The sequence below is a fragment of the Oryctolagus cuniculus genome, chromosome 3 (genome assembly GCF_964237555.1).
Source record: "Oryctolagus cuniculus chromosome 3, mOryCun1.1, whole genome shotgun sequence".
Lineage (NCBI taxonomy): Eukaryota > Metazoa > Chordata > Mammalia > Lagomorpha > Leporidae > Oryctolagus > Oryctolagus cuniculus.
In genome coordinates, this window is record NC_091434.1 from 12,259,331 (window position 1) to 12,286,594 (window position 27,264).

General features: G+C 40.1%; 1 protein-coding gene across 1 annotated transcript in view; it reads left to right on the forward strand.

Annotated features, from left to right (window-relative positions):
• IRS1 (insulin receptor substrate 1) overlaps positions 1-26,967 on the forward strand; it is a 56,131-nt gene extending 29,164 nt beyond the window's left edge. Inside the window, exon 2 of the mRNA XM_002712509.5 lies at positions 25,944-26,967. The gene's annotated coding sequence lies outside the window, so the exon portion shown is untranslated. The remainder of the gene's footprint in view (positions 1-25,943) is intronic.
• The last annotated feature ends 297 nt before the right edge of the window (positions 26,968-27,264 follow it).

Below are 27,264 nucleotides of genomic sequence, written 5' to 3' on the forward strand. Positions count from 1 at the left end.
CATTGGACTAGTCCTGAAGGAGTCTGCACGGACAGCACCCTCCACAGAAGGTTGCTGACAATAGTAATTCATTAAGAGTTTGTTGTTTTCTGGGCAGTAATCATTTAAAGGCATTATCTTTAATTCTAAAATTAAATTTAATTCTAAAATTAAAATTCTTGGTTAGCTAAATGGTATTTTTCCTAAGGGGGTAGGTTTGAACAGATTGTTTCTCAAGAAAGAACTATGAATGGGTAAAGCTATAGTGTGAGATTGGGAAAGATAGAGCAGTCATTCAGGTGGAGGGCAATGGAAGTGCAAGCAGATTTTCTTGACTCTGAAGAGAAATAACAAGGAAAAGAAGTTTGCACAATAGAATTCAAAGTACGGTATTGACAACATTCCTATCAATACTACCTCAGTGCTGTATCTTAGTACAGTGTTATATCTTAGGGACCAGATCATCAGTGTCTCATGGTACATGATATTGTAGAAAAACCACCGAGGCAGCTCAGCAGCTTCTGATCTGCTCACAAATAGTTGAGCTGTTGACAGCTGCAATGCAGAGATAAACTGTACTATGATTCCCTCACAGAGAGGCTGTATTGGTCACCATCACTGTGATGACTTTAACTTCCTTTTCTAGGATCAGTAATGTCATCATCATTCATTCCCTCTCCTTTTATTCCCTGGTCTTCATTGAGACCGATGACATTTGTTCCAGGCTTACAGGAGACTTCCCACAGCAATTTAAAAATCCATATTTACAAAATCCTAATTCTTTGACCCACCCCTTTAGTGATCCTTTGGTATTGCTAAAGGAACACACATTTATTAGGGAAATAAAATCTAAAGCAAAGTATTATTTAGAAAACCTGATTCTCAGATTGAATGGAAATGGTTCGTGGAGTATGGTGAAGTTTATCCATGTACCAGTTTTCATCATTTGGCAGGAATTACAGAGTTGTGTGTAGAGATTTTCATTTGATTGAGATTTGTTCACTTGCCATACAATATTTTTTTTTAAGATTTATTTTATTTATTTGAAAGACAGAATTTACAGAGAGAGGTATAGACAGAGAGAGAGGTCTTCCATCCGCTGGTTCACTCCCCAGATGGCCACACAGCCAGAGCTGCGCTGATCTGAAGCCAGGAGCCAGGAGCCAGGAGCTTCCTCCGGGTCTCCCACACGGGTGCAGGGATCCAGGATTTGGGCCATCTTCCACTGCTATTCCAGGCCATAGCAGAGAGCTGGATTGGAAGAGGAGTAGCAGGGACTAGAACCAGCACCCACATGGGATGCCGGCACTTCAGCCCAGGCCTTTAACCCACTGTGCCATAGCACTGGCCCTGCCATATGGTACAGATACAAGTTTGAATCTCTGACTACTATGTTATTGGCCCAAAGTATATCATATTAGGCAGGATATGGTATACCCTGGGATTTGATATAGATATCATAATGAAGGAATGAATGGCTTGGATATTGCTAAAGAGAAGTTTGATTCAAAAGCCAGATTTTTGTGAATGAAGCATTTATGTAGGGTCCTTTCAGTTGATTCGGAATTATTGTAAGGATAGTGAATAATTCCAGATGGAATAAAACTTGGCTGATAGCAAAGAAACCAAAAAGAAAGACCACAAAAATTCTGATACCTTGGCCATTGGATGATCTAATATTTTGGGTTGCTGGTACCAGCAAAGGAGAAAACTATTTCTGCTTCTGTTTTGCTTTACAAAAGCAGATGGTATCTTTTTAAAAATACCCTTGAAATTCAAGCCCTCTGGGTTACCCATTTCATTTTCTTGTTGGCATTCAAAGGGGATAACCACCGGGATTGGAGATGTGGCATCTATGGCACTTTTTGTGGCTTTTGTTTGTAATATTCTTGTCATAAATGTGGAAAGGAGCCTTTCCAGAGAGCCTTAATACAGTACTCTCAGAATCTTGCATAATTTTAGGACTGTAGAAACCACAACTTGGTATAAAAAGAAAAACCCCAAAAATGTAGTAATTTGAATAAAAAGGATCCAAAAATAGGACGGTATGGGAAATGTTGAGAGATCCATGAATTCAAACTCACAAGACCTCCAGTGTATTAGGCTCTCCACAATGCATTCCCTGCAGTTCTTCCAGCCATCTTCCCCTCTTTGTTTTGGAGGCATAGTCTTGTCTATTTCCCTCTTTTGTGTTTCCATTCAGAAGAGTATTGTGCAGTGTTTCTTATAAAATAATTTAAAAGAGGATTATGACCCAAACTGCTCTGAAGTTAGTTTTTTCCTTCTCTTCTGGGTGGTCAAAATATTTTGGAAAAAAAAACAAATGCACACCTACTTATACTTTGGCAGATCATTTGTCAGTTGTTTGATTTACCTAATTCCTTTCAAGGGAAAGTTATTTTGTATCTGTAGGTTGTTACTTTGTGTTGATTTTATGTTTATATGCAGCCCCTTGTGGATCTGTTTTCCTGATTTAGTATGTAATGTGTAGTTTTGCTCATGTTACACGACACATCAGGGACTGGCAACCCAGAGTCTGTGGGCTACATCTAGTTGCCACTTGTTTCTGTCAAGGTCTGTTGGAGAATCATTTCTTTATGTATTGTCTATGGCTGCTTTTGAGCTATCATGTCAGAGTTGAGTTGTTGCAACAGAGAGCATATGTAGCCCACAAAGCCAAAAATATTTACTATGTGGCCCTGTATAGGAAAAATTTGCTGACTTCTTCACTAGTTAAAACTCTTAATGTAATGTCTATAGATGCTTCAGTAACATTGCCATGATAGGTAAAGTTTATAGTATATAGTGATTTGCTCTATTTGCCTTTCTTTTTTTTGCATTTTTATGTTTTTATGCATTTAGATAGTAATTTCTCAGAAAGTATATGCTATATCCCTTGAATTTTCAGTACAATAAAGTATATATAATGACTTCCCAAAGAATTCTAGACAATGATTCCAAGTCAGGTACCACATTTGACTGGTCAAAGAATGTGTTTATATTCACTAACAGCAAAGCTTTAAATAACATACATCAAAGCAAATTCATATGTATATTTTTCTGGAAAATAACGATAGTCATTTGTTGGGGGGAAAACTGAACCTTAGGGTGCCTTCTCATTTGTTTTTGGAGTGCTTCAGTGGTGTGCAAGGGCTGTGTTGATTTGTTCATACCCACTATTCATGACCATACTTAAGTCTCTGCTGAAATTTCCAAATTACATTCACAGAACAGTCATGAGTATTTCAGAATTCATGGTTTGTAGATAACTAAGACAACTCTTCCTTAGGCAGATTTGGGGTTTGGGAAATTCTGAGATCATTAAATACCTATAAAATCCTAGTTCTGTTCAAATTTAAGAACCCGAATCATCTACAATTGAGGATTTTTTTATGGGGACAGGAAAGCTCTTTGAAAGCCTTTTGAAACCTTGGCTGGTCTTTCTTCACAGTGAGTGAGAGTTGGCCAGAGTGGAGAAGGTGGCTGCAAGAATTACATGGAAAAGTATAAGGAATACAGTGGATACTTTTCCAGCTTCTCCTGAGATGGGACTCTTGAAAATTTGCTATGAATGACTTAAACCTGCAGTCACCTGGGATGTGCATGGCACAACTCGGTGGTACTGTTTTCATACATACTGGTGTAAATAGTACCCATGTCAATGTACCATCAAAACCTCAGTCACACCAATAGCCCAATTTAATACCAAAATGCATTCCAAAGCCATTACGTTGTTGTTAAATTATTTGGAGAGCTGACTTTCATTGGTCTGCTTTGATCGTTTCAACAATCGTTAGGAGTTGAAATTGTCTATATAATCACATTCCTGTCCGTAACTAGTTGGGTGGTGCAGCTTGATGCAGAACCCAGCTCAATTTCTAAGTTTAGCTTCGCATCATGAGCCAGCAGTGAAACCTAGAAGTATTGGTTTTCATGGAAGCAGCGTGGAAAACCTCAGCAACTCCTCAATCCCTGCTGAAATGCACATATGTGAGTCTGCTGCTCCAACGAGGACGGAGTTGTAAGATTAGGTTTCACAATGGTACTTTCACAAGATGGGCCTTAGCATTACGCGTGTATGGTTCCAAGGCTTCTAGTGACAGTACCTTGGACTTCAGACAGTTTCCATGGCAAGTTGTCAAGTTTTGTTCTTCCAGTATTTTTTCAACAGTGAATTGTTTGATGTCTGATAATAGTACATAGTTCAGGTTTTTTTTAAACTTATTCTCACTAATAGCATCTGAAAATAAGTAGAAGAGGGTCGTGCAGCGATTAAACATTTAGCTGTGTGTGTATGTAAGTGGCTGCCCTCATACGTGCTTGGATTTCCATCAGCTGTGTACTTGTTCATCTTCTGCGGGGGCGAGGGCTTTCCTCTGACGTAGAGACATTCCAGATGGACAAGAGTGTAAATGCCAGGTTACATTTTTAGGGGCTTACTAATGGAGCCACAGCAGATTAAGAGGGAAAGAAAAGTACGGCTGCAAGTATTTGTAGGGAAGTGTGGACAGGACACATTTAGATTTGCTATCCATGAGATCTCCTTCTGTTGACATTTTATAAAGTAATTTGGTGTTTTCAACCCTCTCCTAAAAGTAGAAAGGAGATTCTTAATGCTGACTTTATGGGAATAATATTTCAGGTAGCCTTTTAGTAAAGTCATTGATTGTTAATTTTAAAATTGATTTTGTAATCTTAGGGGATCAAAAAATGAATTTATGCACATACATTAAAAGATCTATTTGGAGGGTGGGCTTATTCTATACATGACTTTTCTTTCTCATTTAACTGTATATGCTTCTTCTAAGATAATGCTAGCAGACAACATTTCAAAGTAGTTTCATGACTTCTTTGTTCATGGCATACTTGCATTTTATTGTGACTTGTGATTCCCGTGAGTTTTCTCTACTGTAAGGGAAATGCCATTTAAAAAATTCTAAAAAAAAAAATGTTGTTTATTGTCTTTGCATGGATTTTGAAAAAATAAGTTTCTTGTTGTTTTTCATTTATGTAAAAATATGTTTCAAAACATTTGTCTACGTTGCTAGTTAGAACTCTTCTTTGCTGACGTGATCTTCACGTAGCTTTTGTGAAGATGTGAGGTTCATTACATACTAGTATTTGCTATATTATAGGACGCTCTGCAGAGTTTGGGAATGTGACTGCCTCAGCAGCTGTTTGGTGGTTGATGGCTCAGGACATTTGCCAGCTGCCATGGTTCATTGGGGCTATGTCAAAACCCTTGAAACTTCAGGCTCTGGGATTTAGCACTTATTTGCCCTTTGTTAAATGCAAGAACTATGTTTAGAAGTTTGTTTGCTACAAAACTCCATAAAATTTTTCTCTGGACAAAATGTTTTGCTTTGTGGAAAGAACTTTTCCACATAGCAACATGGCATTATAAAAATCTAGCAACCATATCTCATATTTACATAAATAAGCTTTTGGAATTGTCTTTCAAAACCACATGGGTACCTAATGAATATTATATGCTAGTTGTAACTTTTGTTTGTGTTTGAGCCATGTATAATCCCCCCAACTCTCCAGAAATGGGGACTTTTATTTTCCATTATCCTCCATTGGCCATACTGAGCTGTATTCTGAGCACCAACAGAAGCGAATATAGAATTCTACAGCCTCCCTTGTTTGATAAGCATCTTTGCTAAAGAATTCACAAAAATATCTTCAAAGGCAATTGCTGTATCTGTCTGTAGAGTCCCCAGGTTCCACTTCCTTGGACATTTTAGGAATTTAGATTGAGCTGTGTCTTAACTGGCTAATTGTGATATTGTTACATTTTACAAAAGATCATTTAACCTTACCCTTCTATTGCCACCTTTTCTTTCTTCTTATTAACATGATGCCCTATATGTTTCGTTCTCACATTCTGACAGCATATAATTTAGGCACATAAAGATGTCTCTGAAAATATTATATATCATCACAGCCTCTTGGAAACCAAGGAAGGGATCAAAGTAACAATATGATTCACTATAATTATTTCTGTATCATATCAAATTTTAACCCCTTAACAAGGATGAAATTTCAACCCAACTCTAAATATTCACATTTAGATGTTCAAACTTCACACTTTCCCAATGTAGATAAGCTTAAAAGTAATATAACATTATGCTTTATATTTTGAAAAAATGGCATTGGGTTTTCATTTATGGTGTTTTTTAAAAATTTTTATAAGCACTCACCATATGTATTTGGTCATGATGGTAGACTAATGGTAGAGTTAGTTTTCTAGCACTGTAATATTTATTCTTCTGTCTCTAGTTCTTCAAGTATTTTTTAAAATATTTGAATAGTAACAAGCCATTTCATTTATGTGGCATTCATCTACCAATGCTATGAAAGTAGAAATGAAACAGCTTTCAGACATGAATCCTGAAAGGTGAGGTATGATTTTTCTGAGTTCAAATTGTGTTTATTAGGAAGGAAGATCTCTGTCTACTTTTTAATGATCTCTGCTCCCTCTGCCTGTCTCCCTTTTCATTTCACTTAAAATTGGAGAAGCAGAGAATCCTTCTTACAAATAAGTATCAGGCCCAATCATAAATGCTTGATGCATTAGCATCTTTTATTGACTACAATTATAGTAGATCTTAAAAACTAAATACGGCATTTTCAAATGAAGCATTTTTGTGTCCAGTTAACTTTTATCAATTTCTGTCCTAAAACACATTTCTTTTACTTACGCCTACATATATTTTGTCTAATATTTTACCAGCCTGGTTTTGAACCACAAAGTTCATGGGGAAATGTTTCCTTAGGGCAAATTTTAATGAAGCATTTCCTAAAGTGTGTTTCAAAGGATGTTAGAGTACTTAGGATGACATAAAAAGTACTTATTTCCGACCATAAGTTTAAGAGACGAATAGCCAAGGCTCTAATATGAGATGGGAGAGGTCAAAAGGGCGATATTTTTAAAATGTGTTTGGCCACAAAACCTTATTTCTCATGGAGCTCATGTTCTACAGAAGACATTTTGGAGCTTCTAGTGTGCTGCATGCCCAGGACTGGGTCTGTAAGAAGACCCAAACTCAGTGCCACCAAGAATCCTCTAGCAGTTCAAGCTTTCTGCTCCGTATTATAGCAGAGCAGGTGTTGCTAAATGTTATGTGCTGTGGGGTCGTATCATAACCCATTAACTGCAGTGCTTTAGAAGCAGTCAAATATGTTGTGTTTTGTACACTTGTACTTCATTGTTGAAAGAAACATATAGAACTCTTTGGCCATCTGTGTAATGTTAAGCAAAGCTCTCATTCTATTATAAAAGAAAAAAATCTGTTTTTCCTTATAACTCTATTCCAGTTGTGGATTGCATCACTGAGTATGACTTCATATGCTATTGTAATACATCAGAAAACATACTTGGGGCCGGCGCTGTGGCGTAGTGGGTAAAGCCGCTGTCTGCAGTACCGGCATCCCATATGGGTGCTGGTTCGCGTCCCGGCTGCTCCACTTCTGACCCAGCTCTCTGCTATGGCCTGAGAAAGCAGTAAAAGATGGCCCAAGCCTTTGGGCCCCTGCACCCACGTGGGAGACCTGGAAAAAGTTCCTGGCTCCTGGCTTCAGATAAGCACAGCTCTGGCTGTTGTGGCCATTTGGGGAATGAACCAGTGGATGGAAGACCTCTCTCTCTCACTCTCTCTCTCCCCCTCCTTCTTTCTCTGTATAACTATTTCAAATAAATAAATCAATCTAAAAAAAGGAAAAAAAAAAGAGAAAACATACTACAGTTGATTTATAAATGACTTGATTAAAAAAAAACTTCCCTATTTGCATTCTTTTAAAATTTTTAAAATTTGAAATGGAAACAGAGAGAAACAGAAAGAGACAGAGCACTCCCCAAATGACCTTAATAGCTGTAACTGAGTGAGGCCAAAGCCAGAAGCCTGGAACTCAATTCATGTCCTTTACATGGATGGCAGGAATCCAACTACTTGAGCCATCACCTGCTGCTTCCCAGAGTACGCAATAGCAGGAACCTGGGCTGGAAGCAGAGCTGGAATTTGAACCCAGGCTCTGTGATATGTGGTGCAGGCATCCCAGGTGACATCAACTACTAGGCCAAGTGCCTACCCTATCCCTACTTGTATTCTACAGGAAAAACTAGATTGTTTCCTTTTATTCATCCTCATTAAATCTTGGGCATGCATTAACACTGGAGCCACTTCTTTGCATGTCAATACTTTGCCTTGTGGTTGCAGGACTCCTATGTGTACATAATCTTCAGGAGGTTTTGAGAGACAGTGATTCACCACAAAGGGATGTTTCGCTCCTACAATAGAGCATGTGTTTTGATTCAGTGAGGTCAGCGATACCAGATTTTAACATCAGAACGTTCTCACTAAGATGAGCTGGTGATTCACCTTGCCTTGTACCTTAGACACGTGGGTAGAAGATAAATGGTTTCTTAATGATAATTCAGGTCTGCCAAATTTTTATCTGCCTGAACTTATTGACTCTCTTACCATTGCTGTTAATTGGCTGCTCCTGGTGGAAGCTGGCTTGTCTTATATTAAAACAGACCATTCTTAGGATGAAGTAATCACTTTCATGGGAACAACTGAAAGTAAGTACATGAAGTTTGTGAATGGACATTGTGTTTTGAAGCCTTTTTGTCAACTACTGATGCTTGAATATGCAACAAACCAGCACGTTGTTCCTTTCTCTCATACATGCAAGATACAGGGAGGGGGAGATCCATGTTCTTAGGGGTAGTTTTTTGTTGGAACAGTATTTTGATAAAGGAATTTTTACAAAAATGGTTGTTGGAGTGGGCCCCCTCAGTTTCCTAAACCTGAGTATCAAGAATGAGCTGAGCAGTGTTTATGGACAGTGCTAGTGAAATGTGAGAAAGTTGTAAGGGACAGAGAAAACACTTGTGGGGAGAAGAATGTGAGAAGTAGGGGATGCAGCGGCAGAATGCCCCCAGGAATTTCTTCTAGTGTCCTCCAGGCCTTCAGTGCCCAAGTTCAGCTTAAAAAGATTTTTGGATTATTTTGATTTGTTAAACCACTGATATCCTAGACTATATATAGTAGGAAGCATATACTCAAAAAAGAGACCATTTGAAAGGTTATATATATGTTTTAGATTTTTCTGGGGATGGTGATAATTAACACACACAATTATAGCTCTCTGTTGAGCCACTCAGATCGCTTGCTGCCAGCTAGAATAGTGTGCACCAACTTAGCTCTGTTTATATGTAAACTGTATAATATTTTAAAGCTGGCGTCATTGTTTTCCCCTTCTCAAAGTACAGCATGTTTTGATCTACATAGGGAATATTTTTAAAAAGTGGATGTCTAAGAATGTAAACAATCGGGAGGGGAGATGCAGCTGTTTATGATTTGCTTTTTAATCTTCTGTTCTTTTGTGGCTTCTCATTCGAAGGACTTTTATTTACCTATTATAGTGCATGGCTTATGACTTTATAAGTATACTTCTGGATTTTATTTTGCCTTTCTAAATAAAGGCCGAAAGGACTGTAGGAAAGTAGTTGGATAAAAATATCCTCGTGTCTACCAGGTCTTGCTGGAAGCAGCTGGGCACGGGAGCTAGCTCTGGAGTCCCGGGAGTGAGAAGGTTTTCTTTTGGGGGGGTGAGTAAATGTCAGGCCTTGCGATTTACCTTTTGGCCCTGTTTGTGTTTGTTTGTCAGAATCTATTAGTCACACTCAGTTGCTTGTGTCTGCCACTGTCTAGACTCTTGCAGAAATGAGAGATTTCATAGTTAGTATTTTTACAGGACACACAGTAAGGGATAAAAGTGTGCTTCTACGATGGCAATCTCTTTTACAGACTGATATCCAGGTGCCTTTTCTGTGAAATGTTGTTTTAGCTGATTTGGTTTAGAATTATCAGAATGGCATTTCAGTATGTAATTTCTCATTACCCTTTGTAAACACAAAGCTTACCCTCTGTTTCCTTTTATAAAAATAACTTTGTATATTCCAGTGAACTCTATTTAGATGAAAGGTTTGACAGTACTTCCACCATGCTTTTTATAGCATTGTCTATAAATTTGTGGGTAAAAGCATGAATTTTGAATTCCAGTTGGGTGATGAGATTTTGAGGAATTTACTCATCCTTTCTAAACCTCATTTTCCTTGTCTTTTAAAACAGGCATAGTAATATGAGGGGTCTGCAAAAAGTTCATGACAACGTGTATTATGAAAAAAAAAACTACATGAAATTTCAGAATTTTCTGCATCAAAATAGACTTAGTTTTTTATTTCATTTTCCATTAACTTTTTGAAGCCCCTTTATATAATCTCAGTATTGTGATGAGGATTAAATGAAATAATGCATATTAAGATAATAATGCCTGACATAGCAAATGTGGGCTATGCCACTGATAGAGACTCTACATGGCCCTGTATGGGTTCTTGAGTTGGGTTGGTTTCCACACCTGACTCCCTGGAGAGGGAGGAGTATTGAACTGTAGTTTGAAAGCAATTATCATCAGTATTAACATTGCTTTGTTTTCTTAGTCATCATATTTAATTTGCAGCATTAATTTATAACATTGGGCTGAAATATTTTATATTATCTAAAGGAGATAACACTTTTAAGAGGCTACGGGCTGGCGCTGCGGCTCAGTAGGCTAATCCTCCGCCTTGCAGCGCCAGCACACCGGGTTCTAGTCCCGGTCGGGGCGCCGGATTCTGTCCCGGTTGCCCCTCTTCCAGGCCAGCTCTCTGCTGTGGCCAGGGAGTGCAGTGGAGGATGGCCCAAGTCCTTGGGCCCTGCACCCCATGGGAGACCAGGAGAAGCACCTGGCTCCTGCCTTCGTATCAGCGCGGTGCACCGGCCACAGTGTGCCGGCCGCGGCGGCCATTGGAGGGTGAACCAACAGCAAAAGGAAGACCTTTCTCTCTCTCTCTCTCTCTCTCTCTCTCTCACTGTCCACTCTGCCTGTAAAAAAATAAAAAAATAAGAGGCTAACAAAGTCCCTACTTTAATCACTGCCAAATGTGAAGATCTCATCAACCAAAACTTCCAAAATCTTTGCTTTGAATGAAATCACTTGCTCTTAAGTCATGAGGACCTTAGAATATGTCTATGAGTATCTACAATTTTTTGATAGATGCCATCGATAGACACTGTAAACATTTATTACTGAGTGCCAATTATGGGTGAAAAAGCATCATGATAAATCATGTAGGGAGTTGGAGATAATAAACTTCAAGGATAATTTAGTAGAGGGTATTAACCAAATGTAAGTTAATTCCCAGAGTCAGAATATTAGATTTTATGGCATATTTGGAGTCTAGTATGAATCTACCATGTATAGACATAATTTTACCTTTTAGCTAATGAAGTATAAACGTGCAGGTTACAGAAGGTTAGGGTGTTTTAGAACTGGCCTTTTAGGGAAGGATAATCCATTTCAAATAATGAGTCAGTGATTTCAGTGATACGTTCAAAGCAAAATAGGAAGTACCTTCAATCCCAGCTATAAGACAGTGGTGATTTGCCAGAATTCTTATTTAAGGCCTGTGGCATCATGTGATGAATGTCATTGTCTGGGTTTCAATGACACGGTTTTCTGAGGTTCTCCTTTCTGTGAACATGTGAAATTACTGAGGCAGAATGTCAGTGTCCAATACTTGTCTTCCCTCTTTCTGTTCTTCTTTCTGCCATGCCCTCCCCCCCCCCCCCCGCCCCCATTCTGGTTTCTGGTAGCTTTTTGCTGCCATTCTAAACAGCATTCTAAACACTGCTAAATTGTCAGGGTCTATACCATAAACCTTATGGTCACCATTCATTTAATTCTCACAACAGCCCAAAGACCTTCTTACTTTTAGCATGATATTAGCAGGAAACCAAACCTCAATGAGGATGATCAAGTGCCTGAAGTTCCACACCAGTAAGTGGAGCTGGGGTCTCCGCACTGTGCTGCGGCCGTATAGGTCTGATACTCAGTGCTTGGCAGGCAGCTTACATTCCTGGAGTGTCCTATAGCCCTTGGTGAAATGTGTTCTCACTCTGGCCCAACTGGCCAGGAAAACATCTCGTGGGAATCACATGGCATGTCAACTGCACTGTCCAGCAATGGCTTTGGAATGAGCTCTTGTGGAGTATCTCTGGCCACCTCATCATTTTCCTCCCATTTCCTAAAGCCATTAGAAGTTTATGCTTGTCTTGCTCAGCTTTCTTCCAGACCAGAAAAGCTGCATCTTGCATCTGAGCACAGAATCCGGCCAAAGGAATGAAACTGCCATCAGATCATTAAGGCCTGTCACTGCTGTAAAACATCCCTGGCTAGGAGGCAGAAGCTTTGTGATTGACTTTCTAATGTATAAGATCAAAGGGTGTGCCTGTTGCCTTCCTGTGGAAGTTGGGACCAGTTTGCCACTGTGTGCTCTCTGAATGGGGAAGTTACTAGCACACACAGACAGTCCTTTCTTGCTTATTTTTTAGTCTTTTCCTAAATTTTATTTCATTTGTAAAAGATTCATTTATTTATTTGAAAGGCAGAGTTAGAGAGAGAGAGACAGTGCGGGAGAAAGAGAGACCTTCCATCCTCAGGTTTACTCCCCCATTGGCTGCAATGGCCCCGGCTGGGCCAGTCCACAGCCAGGAGCCTGGAACTCCACCTCGGTCTCCAAGCACTTGGGCCACCTGCTGCTCTTCTAGGCATGGTAACAAGGGACTGGAAGCTGAGCAGCCAGTATTGGAACTGGCACTCCCATATGGCATGCCAGTGTTGTAAGCTGGGCCACAATACCATCCCCTTTTACAAATTTTGGTATCTTTGAGTCATTATGGCTTTACTGCTTCCCCTAATGTTAGAACGTGTGCTACTTCTGGATTTCTGTCTGCAAGTATCAGTAGTCTGAGGGATGAGCGATTTGTGGGAGGAGTCATCCATCTTCTTAAATAAATATGGTAGAGGATGAATTACTCAGTGGAAGATGGCAGCATATTTTGATAACAGTACTTTAAAATTAAAGTACTTCCAGCTCCATGGCACAGTAGGTTGATCCTCCACCTGCAGTGCTGGCATCCCATATGGGCACCGGTTCTAGTCCCAGCTGCCCCTCTTCCAACCAAGCTCTCTGCTGTGGCCTGGGAAAGCAGTAGAAATGGCCCAAGTGCTTGGGCCCCTGTACCCACATGGGAGACCGGGGAGAAGCTCCTGGGTCCTGGCTTCGGATCAGCACCGGACTGGCCATTGCAACCATCTGGGAAGTGAACCAACAGAAGGAAGACCTTTTTCTCTGTCTCTCCCTCTCGGTCTGTAACTCTACCTGTCAAATAAATAAATAAAATCTTTAAAAAAGAATAAGGGTGTTGTAGATTGCTATAGTCACTTAATTATCTCAATTTTACTTATTTATTTAGGAGGAGATCTCAGCTAGCGGTTTGGTGTCTTTTACCACCTGCCAATCTCCTTAAATAGTAAAAACTTGATGTTGGGAACTACACTTTGACTTGTGCCCTGTGCTTTATTTGGTGAAAGATGGCTGTGGGATGTGGCCTATGTGTTTCATTGAGTTGTGGGGAATGCCTGTTTATTTTTGGTCTTGTCACTTAGGAGCTAATGCACATGGTCCTATCTCAGCTCCTGTCTGAGACCCTGGGATGTCACAGTAATCTGCATTCATTTTGTAGAGCGATGGGGAAAAGCACTGAAGCGCTTCTCACCATCCCTCCTCCCCACTTTCCCCAGTGCAGCTGCTGCAGTCTCTGGATCTGGCTCCTCACCAGGGACACTAAACAGGGTACCAAAAAAAATTACCAAGTATGGAGGCTTTTAAAGAATTCTAACTATTGTTGTCTTCCTTCCTATCCTTTGCAGTCATCCAGATCTGTGTTGTTCAAGAGCCTGGGGCAGCGGGGGTGGGGGTAGGAATGGAGGAGGGGAGAAGAGAAGTTTTTCATTCTTCTCTTGTTAACTCTTCTAGAACCTTCTTCACCTGGAAATGTTTCTTCATATTTTAATTCTGCAGTTTAAGCCCATTTACCCTTTGAGGATGGAGGACAGATGGCTTTCAGTGTACCCCATCTTATTAGCCCTCCAGCTAAGCCTTCTGGTTACAGTTGGCTATGATTTAAATGACTGACGTGTTTCCTCTTTCATTTTAGTTCTTTACTCCTTTGCTATCCGTGTGGTCCTAAGACCAGCAGCACTGGGGCACTTGGAAGCTGTTTAGAAATGCAGGATTTCAGGCCCCACCTCAAACCTAATGAATCAGAGCCTGCATTGTAACAGTTTCTCCAAGATATCCTAAAAATATTAAAGTTTGAGAATCTCTGCTTTACTCTGTCTTCATAATTTAGTTATTTTCTCTGTATAGCTTAACAGTGGAGGGGGGATATCTAGACATGATATCAAAATAATGGCTTAGCTGTTATCAACACATAGACATCTTTGTAGGAAGTATTTGTAGATCTCAAATTCTTCTTAAGATTTGATATTAAAACATTTGAAACTCAATTAAGTTCAGTCCATAACAGTCACTGAAAAATATTTCTGATCAATGGTTCTTTCTTTAAGAATCGTCCCCACTTTTTCACTGTCCTCAGGGCTCTTCCAGTTCAGCCAGGCAGCCAGCTCAGCACCACAGTAACATGGGGCAGTTTCATTCAGCACCCTGCTAAGGAGCTTTTAAGCAAATGACACTGTAAATTAAAAAGGAAACAGGCCCAGCCCACCTTGCAGCGCAGTTGGTTAAGCCACCACTTGTAATATCAGCATCCCATACTGGAGAGTTGATTTGAGTCCCAGCTGTTCTGTTTTGATCCAGCTTCCTGCTAAAGCACCTGGGAAAGCAGCAGAGGAGGGCCCAAGTGCTTGGTTCCCTTGGTTCTCTGTGTGGGAGACCCAGAGGGAGTTCCAGGCTTCTAGCTTTGGTCTGGCTTAGACCTGAGTATTTGAGAAGTAAACCAGTGCGTCTCTCCCTCTCCTTTTAGCTTTGTCTTTCAAATAAGTAAGTAAAAAGGAAAAAAAAAAAAAGGCCGAAGGTCAGATAGTGGAGAATAGAGAGAGGTACAGGAGCAAAGTGGAAGTAAGACTTGAAAGATGAAAGCAAAGAAACAGAGTTTTGGGGTCAGTGGGGGAAAGGTCAACCCCTCTGTGCACTGAGAGAATGTTGCCTCTTTCTCTGAGAAAATCAAGAGGTGTTTTCAGTGAGAAAGAAATCTGCATCATTGTCTGCCTTAAGACCTTAGAATTGCAAGCTGCAACGCATGCATTATCAATGTGTGCATTCTGTTATTTCAGGAACATTTCCGATGCCCCTTGTTCTGCCGGCCCCCTTCTCCTTTTCCAGCTGCCAATGATTAGACATGCATCTGGCAGCACTTTCAGTTTTTCAGGTTACCCAGGCAGCGCTGATTGACTGATCACACTCCTGTTCAGTTCCTTCAGATGAGATTGGGGGAAAAGGCTTTGGAAATAAAAGCCATCTAATGCTTCCCCTACCAATTATAAACAAGCTTTGGAACCTGGAAATAGTGATGAAAAAATCTCACTGCACATAACCATTTAAGCCAATTCGTGTGATCTCCTTGTAAATGCTTTCATGTATTTATTTCAAGATTTTTCGTTTGCAGACTTAGAAGAGGGGGTTGGGTGGTGGGGCTTCAGGCATCTACTAGCTTCCAGCTATAGCACTGGCTGCTCTGTGGTATTTCTGTGGATAGCATGACCTTAAGATCCTTTCAGAGATATGTGGTGCTACTGTCTTAATGCCTGACTTGTGCTGTTCCTGGTACAAGGAGGCACATCTTTGTATAAAATCGTATCACAGGGTATATTTCTAGCTTTGCTACTGCTACTTTTCCCCTTTGTTTTGTTTCTGGCATTCCCCTCTCCCATGCCCTCTCTGAAATAACTGTCTCTCTCCCCAAGATGCATCCTAATTTTGGCTTCAACTTCCATCTTTGTCTGTGGCATTTGGTCTGTGGATATATTCTTGCTTTCTGGTTTCACCAGGGCCTTTATGGCTTGTGTTTTTGGGTATCGGGAGAAAGAGGTGAGAGACAGAGGTGTCTACTTTATAATGAAAGTAGTTACAGTAAGGGCTAATGATTAAGGACTTATTATATACCATGCACATGGATAAGAACTTCTGTGTTTTATCTCATATAACTCTAATGCTAGCCTTTGGTAGAATTATTGCCATCCTGCATTATGGATGAAAACTTTGAGCTTTAGGAGGGTAAGTAACTTGCCAGAAATCACAGAGAAAAGAACATGTGAGAAGAGATAATAAAAAGTGTCTCCGTTTTAAGCTCTAACTTGAAAATAATAAATCTTGAGGTAAGCAATATTACCCGTCTTTTTGCTAATTTTTTTAGTTGAAAATAGTTTCAACATATGTAGAAAAATGGTTTTTATATATTTTTATATTCTATATTTCTACCCATATTTATGGGTACCATATGATGTTTTGATATATGCATGCTTTGAGTAATGTTCAATTATGGTAAATATATCAGTCTCCTCAAACACTTAATATGATGGTGAAAACATCTAAAATCCTATCTTCTAGGTTTTTCTTTAAATACAGAAACATACAGTGCATTGACATTATCTAGTTATTCTTCTGTACGATAGAACCCTAGAATTTCAACCTCTCCCCAGCCCTGCCTCCCCTCTCTCCTCCCCAACCTTTGATAACCAACCACCAGTCTACTTTTGACTTCTTTGCAGTCAGCTGTTTTCTAGGCCTCACATATGAGTGAGATTGTGTTACTCATTTTCCTGTTACTCATTTTCCTGTTCTGGTTTATTTCTTTTAACATAATGACCACCATCGTGGCATGTTGCAAGTGACAAGATTCTATCCTTTTTATGGCTTCATAATGTTCCATCGTGTATATTTGCAACATTTTCTTTGTTCATCATTGGGTGGACAAAATCATCAGTGTTCAAAAAAGCCTGACAGCCATGTAGTGAGCTCCATTGACACTTTCCAAATCAGGTTTCTGGGTGGTGGGGGAGTGGACTTTCAAAATGACATCCTACAATTCAAAATTGCAAACAGCTTACTCCCTTCTCACTCAGGTAGTGCCATTGCAAGGGAAACACACATTTATTGCATTGTTGCTTTATTGCAAGCACGTTATCCTTAACGTGACCCAATTAATACCAGTCCTGCCTGTTGCCTTCTGTAGTCTAAGATGGATGGTACCATTTTCTACACTCCTTAACATTGGCTTTTGTTTAAGAATCACTCTCATAACCCAGAAACCTTATGACTGGTATTTCCTTAACAAGACTTCTTAAGTTAAAACAAATGAGGACTGTAGATTGAATGCATCTGAAATATGCTGCCATGTACTTATATATTTATGACCAGTTGCAATTGGTTTCAGAGAGGGAGTGTTCTTTCATTGGATTGCCTTTTTTTTTTTTTTTTTTTTTAAGAATAGTTCACTTAACTTCAAAGAATGCTAGACCAAATTCCTCCCTGCATTTTCCCCCTTGGTATTCTCCTCAAAGCAAAAATGAAGACAAAGGCTCCAACTTTTTTTTGCTTGTTATTTAAGATGGTGGTTTCCTGGGGATGTTAGTTCTGTGTGTGTCCCAAGGAAAGTTTTCTGCTGAGCTTGACCTTATTAGGAACTGTTGGTAGTGACACTCTCCTCTGCAAGGCCTGTCTAATGATCAAGTGAACCTCTGGATAGGGGGTTGGGTCCACACAGCTGACATACCTTGTGGTCCCTTCAATTAAAGTTGCTTGTTCAGTTTAGTGGATTTTTCTTGCATTACCAAGTTCTTCCATAAAGTCAACCACAACGCATATTATCAGGAACTCCAGCTAAAACTTGTGGTGAGTAGGAAATAGATTAAACACAGGTTTCCCCATGTCTTCAGCTGCCAAGAGTGATGTCAGTGGTGTTAATGATCCTTGCCTCAGTTCTCTGCAGATCCAGGGCTGTCCATGCGAACACTTGTGCTGTGCCCAGTTCGTGTGCTGTTATGGAAAAAGTGATGATGATTGAGAAACAATTGGGTAGCTGGACAGTTACTCAGATGCAAAACCAAGCACTTGTTTTCTTGATGCAGCTTGACTCCAGGGAGAGGGCAAAGACTGAGAAATCTATTTAGTGTTTGACAGAAAACAGTAAAGGCATTGAGATTATCTGTCTGATTCCCTTTTGTCTAATTAAAGAAACAGTATTGCAAACACAAGTTACTATCTCTATACCGCAGTGTAAAGGAAGCTGTGATTGTAATTGTAACCTTTTGGTTTGTAGTAAAGCCAGACCTATAAAACCTGCATCCTGTATTGGGACCGTTACAAACAAAACAAAACCCAAACCCCAAAACTGATGTGATATTACAGTAATAAACCTAAGAACTGGACTGTAATTCCTGGGAGGGAGAATGTGCTACAGAAATAGCTCCTGTGAAAGCAGAAGAAAGATGGATTTTTATGGCTTTCTTACTCAGGTAGCAAAGATTTTTTTATTAGTTTCATGTCTTGGTGTAACAGGTTCATTCGGGTTGAACCCTGCTAAAATGAATGCTTCCTACCCTGCTGTATGTGTGGCCTGACTTGGAACATGGAGGGATTTTTGTTTGTTTCTGAATTATCCTATCTTGATTTTGTCATGTAAATGGGACATACTATAATATTAGTAGGAGAGAGACTGGAGACATTTTAATTTGCTTTGGGTAGATGAGGGGACTGTTATGGTGTAGCCCCCATTCTGTTGTGGTATAGACCCCATTTACTGAATCTGCAAATCTGTCTGTTCCCTGTTAACAAAAGAATAGAAAACAACTGAAGTGGGTATTCTTTGGCTTAAAATTCCTCATATTTATTCAGATTTTCTTAATGTACTGTTGACAGAATACTGCACTTTTAATGTTTGAGATCGATATGTTGTTGTCATTTTAATCTATCTTCTCCATACATCCCTAACCATCCTGAAAAGTTTCCAGAACCTACTCCTGCCTTGGAGACACAGCGGAAGCTGACGGGATTCGTGGCCACTCCTGTTCTCCCTCCCTTTCGTATATTGCGTGTGCCTTTCTGCCTTGGTGGCCGCCTGAAGTCACCCGCCCTGCCAGAAGGTTTTCACGGGTACAAAAGGGGAACTGGAGCGAGATGGCCTCTCACATGTTGGCCACTCTCCCTGAATGTTTTTCCTTGGCAACCCTATGCATGGGGAAGGGCTGGCCAGCAACCTTGTTATTTTCACCAGCCCTGTCCCATGTGACTTGCGCCAGGCAAAAGTGCTATTTAAGCAGCTCCATTAAAGCCCTGGTTTGGCTGGCCGGTCACCCTTCACCATTGAAGAACATGAAACCAAGTCTTTCCAGCTCAATCCTGGCCTGTTTTAAAAGAATTTGGTTTCTTTTCTTTAGCTAAAACAGCTTTCATCTCTCAATGTCAAGTAGCAAACTTCTGGGTCATCTTGATCTTAATTCTAACTTTAGTTCAATTCTAACTTGATTTTTTTTTTCCTTTCTGGTGATTATGGTCTGAAGGCTTTAAAAACGAGAAAGCTTTTTGACTTTTCAGTTTTGTCTCTTCCCAGAACTTCAGTTTGCTCCTGCACTTCCCAGTTGTCCATCATAAAGGACAGAGTCTCCTTTGTCCCCAACTTTTTTTTTTAGGATTTGTTTAATTATTTGAAAGGCAGCATTATAGAGAGACAGAGACAGAGAGAGAGAGAGAGAGAGAGAGAGAGAGACATCTTCCATCCTCTGGTTCACTCCCCAAATGGCCACAGCGGCCGGAGCTGAGCCGGTCCAAAACCAGGAGCCAGGAGCTTGTTCCGGGTCTGCCACCTGTGTGAAGGGGCCCAAGAACTTGGACCATCTTCCTCTGCCTTCCCAGGCATATTAGCAGGGAGCTAGATCGGAAGTGGAATTGGTGAGACTCAACCCGGCCCCATATGTGATGCCGGCACCGCAGGCGGCAGCTTTACCCTCTATACCACAGTGCCGGCCCCTGTCCTGAACTTTTGAAACTTTCTGGATTTGCCTTTCTTTCTTGTTTATGTGGATGATTGCTTTGGCAGATAAGGCTCTGGACTGTGGTAATGTTGCTTCATCCCTCCATGCTACCATCTAACTCAAATGGGAGATCCCAGGCTGTAAACTAGGAAGCTTCTTTAATGAGGGTTCTACAATCTATCAAATATATCAGAAGTCTCTTTGATTCATCTTAGATTTTACAATGTGAAAGTTAAAATCAGGACTACTCACAGAACTGTGATGAGACTGGAGACTGATGATAGAAACAAATAAATGGACAAAACACTTACTGGGCTCATTAGCCAGGTTTAGGAATGGTTAAAATCAGAGGACTTTCTCAGTGCTTCACACAGTGCTGTTTTAATATGTGATCTCTGTGACTTAAATGAAGTGTGCCAAGAATTAATTGAGTCAGCCTCAGCGAGGTAGCTGATGAAATGAATTGTAGTAGTGGTATGCAACTGAATGTCATTGTGTGAGATGATAAATTAGCAAACCTGGGAAGGCAGAATAGAGAGAAAGAGATCAGGGCATCATTGTTGGCATCTTGCAAGGCATAGAGTGACCCACCAACTCCTATGTGCTCACATTTCTTCTATCTTTTCTCTCACTAGCCCGGTCAAGGAAGAAGTCTTTCTCCCTTCCTGAGTTTCCCAAATACTGGGCAAAGCCCCTTAAAGACTTAGACCTCAGAAAGCTGAAACCAAGAAACTAGAAATGCTTCTACTTCCAAACTATTCTACTGTCCCCATATATAATGAACTGGAAAAGGATAGAACACTGGGAAAATTTAAAAAATTGGGTAACCTTTCAGATACTTTCTCTCACTACAGACTTTTAAGAATGGGGAAGATTTATGTATGATTATATGATTATAATCATTTACTGTTTCCCCTTTTGACATTAAATGCAGAATTTTAAAAGTTCATATCCTTTAGATAAATACAGAAATTAAAAGTGAGAGCTGAAGAGTAGTTTTCCCTGGATGGTGGAGATTACTAGTAGTAATTATTGCTGCTTTACATTTTCTTATATTTTGTACATTTTTTGCATTATAATCAAGATAATCAGCTTCATTTTCTTTTAAAAGCTGTTCATATTAACTAAAATAAAAGTATGCTCTTTAGATACTTTTCCCTATTTTTTTTAAGATTTATTTATTTGAAAGGCAGAGTTACAGAGAAGGAGAGGCAGAGAGAGAGAGAGAGAAGTCTTCCATCTGCTGGTTCACTCCCCAGTGGCCACACGGCCAGGGTTGGGCCAGACTGAAGCAAGGAGCCAGAAGCTTCATCTGGGTCTCCCACATGGGTGCAGGGGCCCAAGCCCTTGGACCCTCTTCCACGGGTTTTCCCAGACACATTAGCAGGGAGCTGGGTCAGAAGTGGAGCAGCCGGGACTCTCTACTGGCACCCACGTGGGATGCTGACACTGCAGGAGGTGGCTTAACCCACTATACCACAGCGCCGCCCCCCTCATGTATTTATTTTTAGAAAATTATTTGAGAAGCAGAGACATCGAAAGAGAAACAGAGCTCCCACTGTTGGTTCACCCTTCACATGTCCTCGATTGCTGAGGCTAAGCCAGGCCACAGCCCGTTGTTGGGATTCAGTCCTTAGATTGAACTTAAATACTTGAGCCATCACCATTTCCTCCCAGGGTGCACATTAGCAGGAAACTGTAATTGACGCATTTATTGAAATGCAGCGATTTGATTTTATGAATTTTTAAGTTGAATCTGCAATATAAGATTTAAAAAAACAAGCTCACTTGAAGAAAAATTTTGACTGTGGTTTGTTTTTTAAAGCAAAATTCAATGAAGAAGAATTCCTTTCTGGTCCTCTTTTAGTGTATATGATAATAGCCAAGAAACTCAGAGTTGCTTTTACTTTTATAGCCTTAGTAAAAGTAGAGACTGCTAGTAATGGCCTGACCAGATACTTATTACCGTATTTCATTTGACTCAACAAGTTGGTGAGAAGTAACAGCACTTGTCAGTGGTTTTTATTAAACACGCATAGCTGAAAGGGTGCAGATCCTTCCATTGTACTTATATCGTGACCTTGTGTGCTGTTTTCACAGTGGAAACTGATCAGTGGGCTGCGACAATGTGAATGGGAGCCAAAACCCTATTTGTTTTTCAGCTCTAGTAGGCATAGTTTAAATGGGTTGAGTCCAGAAGATGTAAATTCCTACTGGATGCAATAAAGCAATAATCCATAGGTCTCAAGTAGCATTGCTCAAGTGTTCACTTATTTGATAATGCTTTAAAAATTGCATTTTTCATTACTGGCAACAGGATTAGATGGGTTTTATCTTACAAGAAGATACACACAGAAGGGTATGGTAGATACTGATGTGGTGATGAAATTTTGTCAAAATGTAATTTCCTGCCACTAAATCTCATGACAGGTGCATTGTATTTCTGGGTTCAGAAGTTATTCCCCAATGATGTAACTCGAGAAATTGTATCTCAGGAAGATCACCACTTGATATTTGCAGTGTCTTAGGGAAATGTTTCGCTTTTTTGTTTCCAGTGTATAAATTTTACAAATGAGTTTTTGTATTTGTGAAGCATTTTGGTAATATTTGCTACATATGGTTGGTGTCAGCCAATTGAGGTTGTATATGTAGGGGAGATCTTCAGAGAGTTTATGGAAAATGCACATTATGAAAACATGAATTTCAAAAAGTTTTTTTTTTTTGCAACAAGTAGCCTTTTTTTAATTTCACTTTCCACAAACTTTTTGAGGTACTCTCATACATAAATAAGTACATTATGCATAATATGCTTGTGTCATCTCCTTTGGTATTTATCATTGCAATCATATTTGTATTTGTCACTCAACAGATATTTATTGAATTGAATGATTACAGGAACATAGTATGGGTATTGCTCTTTAAAAGAAAAATTCCTATGTTGCAAAAGTATATCTGTATACATATTTACCTTCTTCACATGAGTTGCTTTATTCATGCTTACCCTGTTTTGTTCGCAAGTGTGAGAGGCAGGGCTGTGAGCAGATGAACTCAAGTCCCGTGCGTTGAGGTCTGTCTATAAAGTTCTGAGACTTCTTTCCAGTGAGCTCATCTGCGTAGCTCTTGTGAACAACTGTGTCTCTGGAACTTAAGCTTCAGGGCTCTTTGGCTTCAGATAATACCTCACTGGGAACCATTACCCTACTTAATCAGGTCTTTTATTTGCCATATTTGGCTCTCAAAGCTTTTTGGCTGTCTCCAAAGATCAAATATGCCCTCAAAGGGCTAAGATTGGCTGCTATAGAGACCATTCAAAAGAATATGCCCAAGGCTGAGAAGGCAGTTGCAAAAAAAAAAAGGGGGGGGGGGGGACTTGAGAAGGCATTCCAAAAATGTTCCAAACAATGGCTGCATGATTGGAATAAGTATGCAGCAACTCCCCTACCCCCAACCACCACCAAGGTGGTCATTGTGCAGGACAGTTTTCACTGGAAGATGTCTGTGAAAAATCCATTTCATTACTCAGTAGCTTCACTTGATGACATACACACATGCACATACCCTTGTGCGAAATCAGACAAGTGTGAACCCCAGACTTCCCTTTGAATCTGGCCAGGCCTTTGTTGCCATCCCCCTCCCAAACCCCATGTCCCGTTCCTCTCTCTTTACCTCTTGCTTTCATTTTTTCTTTACCTCCTAAGTTGATAGCCCCAAGAGGTAGCATTTATGGCTCAGGCTTGTGTTGATAGGGACTTATGATATGCTGAGACTTTGAAAGGCAGGTAAGAAGTTTGAAAGGAAGGTTTATGATGGAGTAGATACGTCCTTTTATTTCCAGCTCTTTGTGGAAAATTACAGGGATGGTTTGGGAGTTGCCCAAAGCAATAGATTTCAGTACTCAGTGAAGCCATATTTTTTTCTCTCCTCACTGGGCCCCCAGTCTGTGCCCTTGTGGAGCCTTGCAGGTTGGCACGTGTGATGATAAAACCGGGTACAGTTTGTTCCTGTACTAAGCTGTTCATCCAGCCCTCTTGGATGACAGCCAGCTATGAAATGAAAAACATACCGCCTGCTCTTTGTTTTTCACCCATTTTATGTGCAGCAGTTTCTTTGTTTGTCCTTTAATAAAGTGTGGCCTTCCTGCCTAATGTTGGGCTCAGAGGCGTGAGCCGCTCAGCTGTGTCTAGAAATTGGGGTAGATAGGAGTTCAGAAGAAACGGGAAAGTAAATAAGAGGTCTGGAGCTCATTGTCTGGGGAGTTGCACCGCACAGCGTGGGGCGTTTCGAAGAAAGGACAATGGGCTTTCCTTGGGCTGGCAGAGACTCTAGGAAGGAATCCTTCTTTGGCAATTACAGGGATAAGCCTGGAATGTTTCTCCATTGGCATCTCCACACCAAGTCTTTATTAGTAAGTAAAAGCAAACCAAACCAAAAGAAATATTCTGCCTACCTTTTAGAGGCAGAGTTAGTATTTTTAAATAAACAGAAACCTCCTCATAAAACTAGACTTACCTAAAAAGCCAGTGTGCAAATAGTGAATGCTGAGGCATCTGTACCTTAGCCCTCCCCTTCAAAAGGAGAGGGAAGGGAGAGAGTTCTATTAGTCAGCATTTATGTTTGTGAGTTTCTGAAAACATTGATTTCCCATAGCTGACGTGGATTATTATGGCTACATCTTGATCCTATCACAAAATAGGTCCTTGTTGTCCCTATAATTAAAGACATCTTGGCTTGTCACTCAGTGTTCTTCGTCATGTGGCCCAACGTCTGTCTCTACACTTAACTCCCTCCCTCCTCTTCACACACCTTGCAGTCCCTGTAAGCCACAGTCCTCCCATGGCTCCTTCATGGTTCCCCTCTTGCCTCCCTGTGTTTTCAAAGTGAAGTGTGCTTTGTCTCACTCACTCATTAGCTCACATTTATTGAGTGCATGCTGTGTGTCAGGCCTTGTGCACAACTCCGGGTATGTAACACTGAGGCACAGAGGTGAAAATCCCGATTTCTACCTCCCCAGATTATTCCTGTGCTTCTGAACTAAGCCACGCGTGTGCGTGCGGCACCTCCCTCTATTCCTAGTGGAAGAGTTTTCCTCTTCTGTGGCCTAGAGCTTTCCCCATCTGTGCATCTGGGATGAAGTTCCCTCTTGTCTACTTTGCATTCTTATGAGTGGAGCTTGCTTTTCTAGAATTTCTGGAAAGCAGGGCTTGTACCAGAATTCAAATTTGAATCTTCCGTAGCACTTAATGCAGCTGTTTACTCATTCAAGCAAAATTTGCAGCTATCTACTGTGTGCCACATAGTATTCAAGGCTTTCTCTCTCTCTCTCTTCTCTGTTATCTCTCTTTATTTATATGTGTGTGTGTGCATATTCAATCCGTGAAAAACCTGAACTTCTTCAAGACTATCGAATGTAATTTGGGAGCAAAAGATGCTTTGTGAGGTTCCCTCTTGACATCTACCTTCTTGAATAGGATACAAGAAGTATTTCTGTCTTGGTAACTTATTTTTATTACACCTAAATCAGAACACACTTCTTTCCTGATTTAATGATTAGGTCTGTTTTATTGGGTTCTCCCTTTGCATTTAAAACTTTGATGTCAAATGTCATGTCTAAAATCCACAGTACAATTTAGCCCCAGAACGTAGTGCAGACTCACTATAACCTGCTCACTATATTTTGTAGTGGTTGCACACGCTATGATGTACATGTTTGCTTCGGTTATCACACCAGATAATTTTGCATTTTTGTGTTGCTAAACCTCTGAAATGTCCAGATCCCATTGATTTGTTTGCTGATTTAGTATTGGCTACTTTTAGTTTGTGATTGCTTTAGACTCTCATGTTTTGAGAGGAAAAAAAAAAGTTAAATACAGTTTGTTGGTTTTAATTTAGGTACATAGTACTTTCTGTGCCCATAACTGTAGTTTATCTGATACTGCCCCTTTTAAAAGCAGAACGCTCAAATAGTGATTGAATGTGTGTTTTGAGATGCCTGTGGTGATGAACTCTTTCATTTTCCTTTTCAGAATGAAGACCTAAACAACCTCAGCAAATCCTCCTTTAACTCATGGGTACCCAGACTCTAAATATTTCATGATTCACAACTAGGACCTCACATCTTCCTCCTCAGTAGATGGTACGATGCATCCATTTCAGTTTGTTTACTTTATACAATCCTCAGGAGTTCGTTGACTGAACTGCACGTTCTATATTGTGCCAAGCAGAAAAGCACTGTGACACCAGGACAATGACTCTACATAAACTTCATCTTCAACCTTAAGGACTTAGCTGGCCGTGATGAGTTGACATGCCCACCACACGCCGTCACGGAGAATGGGTTTCCTCTCATCGCATTGACAAGATTCATTTCATCTGCTGCTGAAACTGTGTGCGACAAAGCATTGTTGTAAATTATTTCATACGAAATTGTTCACGTTGGGTGGAGAGAGTATTAAATATTTAACATAGGTTTTGATTTATATGTGTAATTTTTAAAAGGAAAAAGTAACTTTTCTTACAGCACATCTTTTTTTTTTTGGAATGTGGAACTGAGGTATACAATGTTCTGTTGTAAAGAGTGGAGCAAATGCTTAAAACAAGGCTAAAAAGAGTAGAATAGGGTATGATCCTTGTTTTAAGATTGTAATTCAGAAAAATAATATAATAAGAATACTAGTGCCATAGATGGTTCTCAATTGTATAGTTATATTTGCTGATACTATCTCTTGTAATATAGACCTGATGTTGAGCTGAGTTCCTTACAAGAAGTAATATTAATTTTGTATTTTTCCTGAAAGACAATAGGCCATGTTAATTAAACTGAAGAAGGATTTATTCTACTGGGTGTTTTCAAATGTGGGCTTAAAATTGGCAACTGAATGGAAGCAAAATTACAAGAAAAGGAAATCCAAGTCTTCCATTGTATATATTGTAAAGAGAAGGAGGCGAGAGTGATCCCTTCAAATCAAAAGCTCTCTTTGGAATGAACAATGTGGGTGTTTGTAAATTCTGGAAATGTCTTTCTATTCATAATAAACTAGATACTGTTGATCTTTTCTTCTCTCCCTCCCCCTCCCCCTACTTCTATAAGCTTCCCTCTCTATTCCCATCGGGTGTTTTTTCTGTTGCACAAGTTATAATATTTCATTTCCTGCATTATCTCGAGAAAAGTGGAAAGACAAGTGAGTGCTTGCTAACCAGAAATTAAAATTCCAGAAAGTGTTTTTTATCATGACCAGGGCTATATCTCACTTTCCTTAAGACCCTTATCTCGTGTTTTCTGAGAACTCCCAGTGTTCTCGTAGAAATTGAATGTAATTCTCCTGTTTGCCCTGATGAGTACTGGCC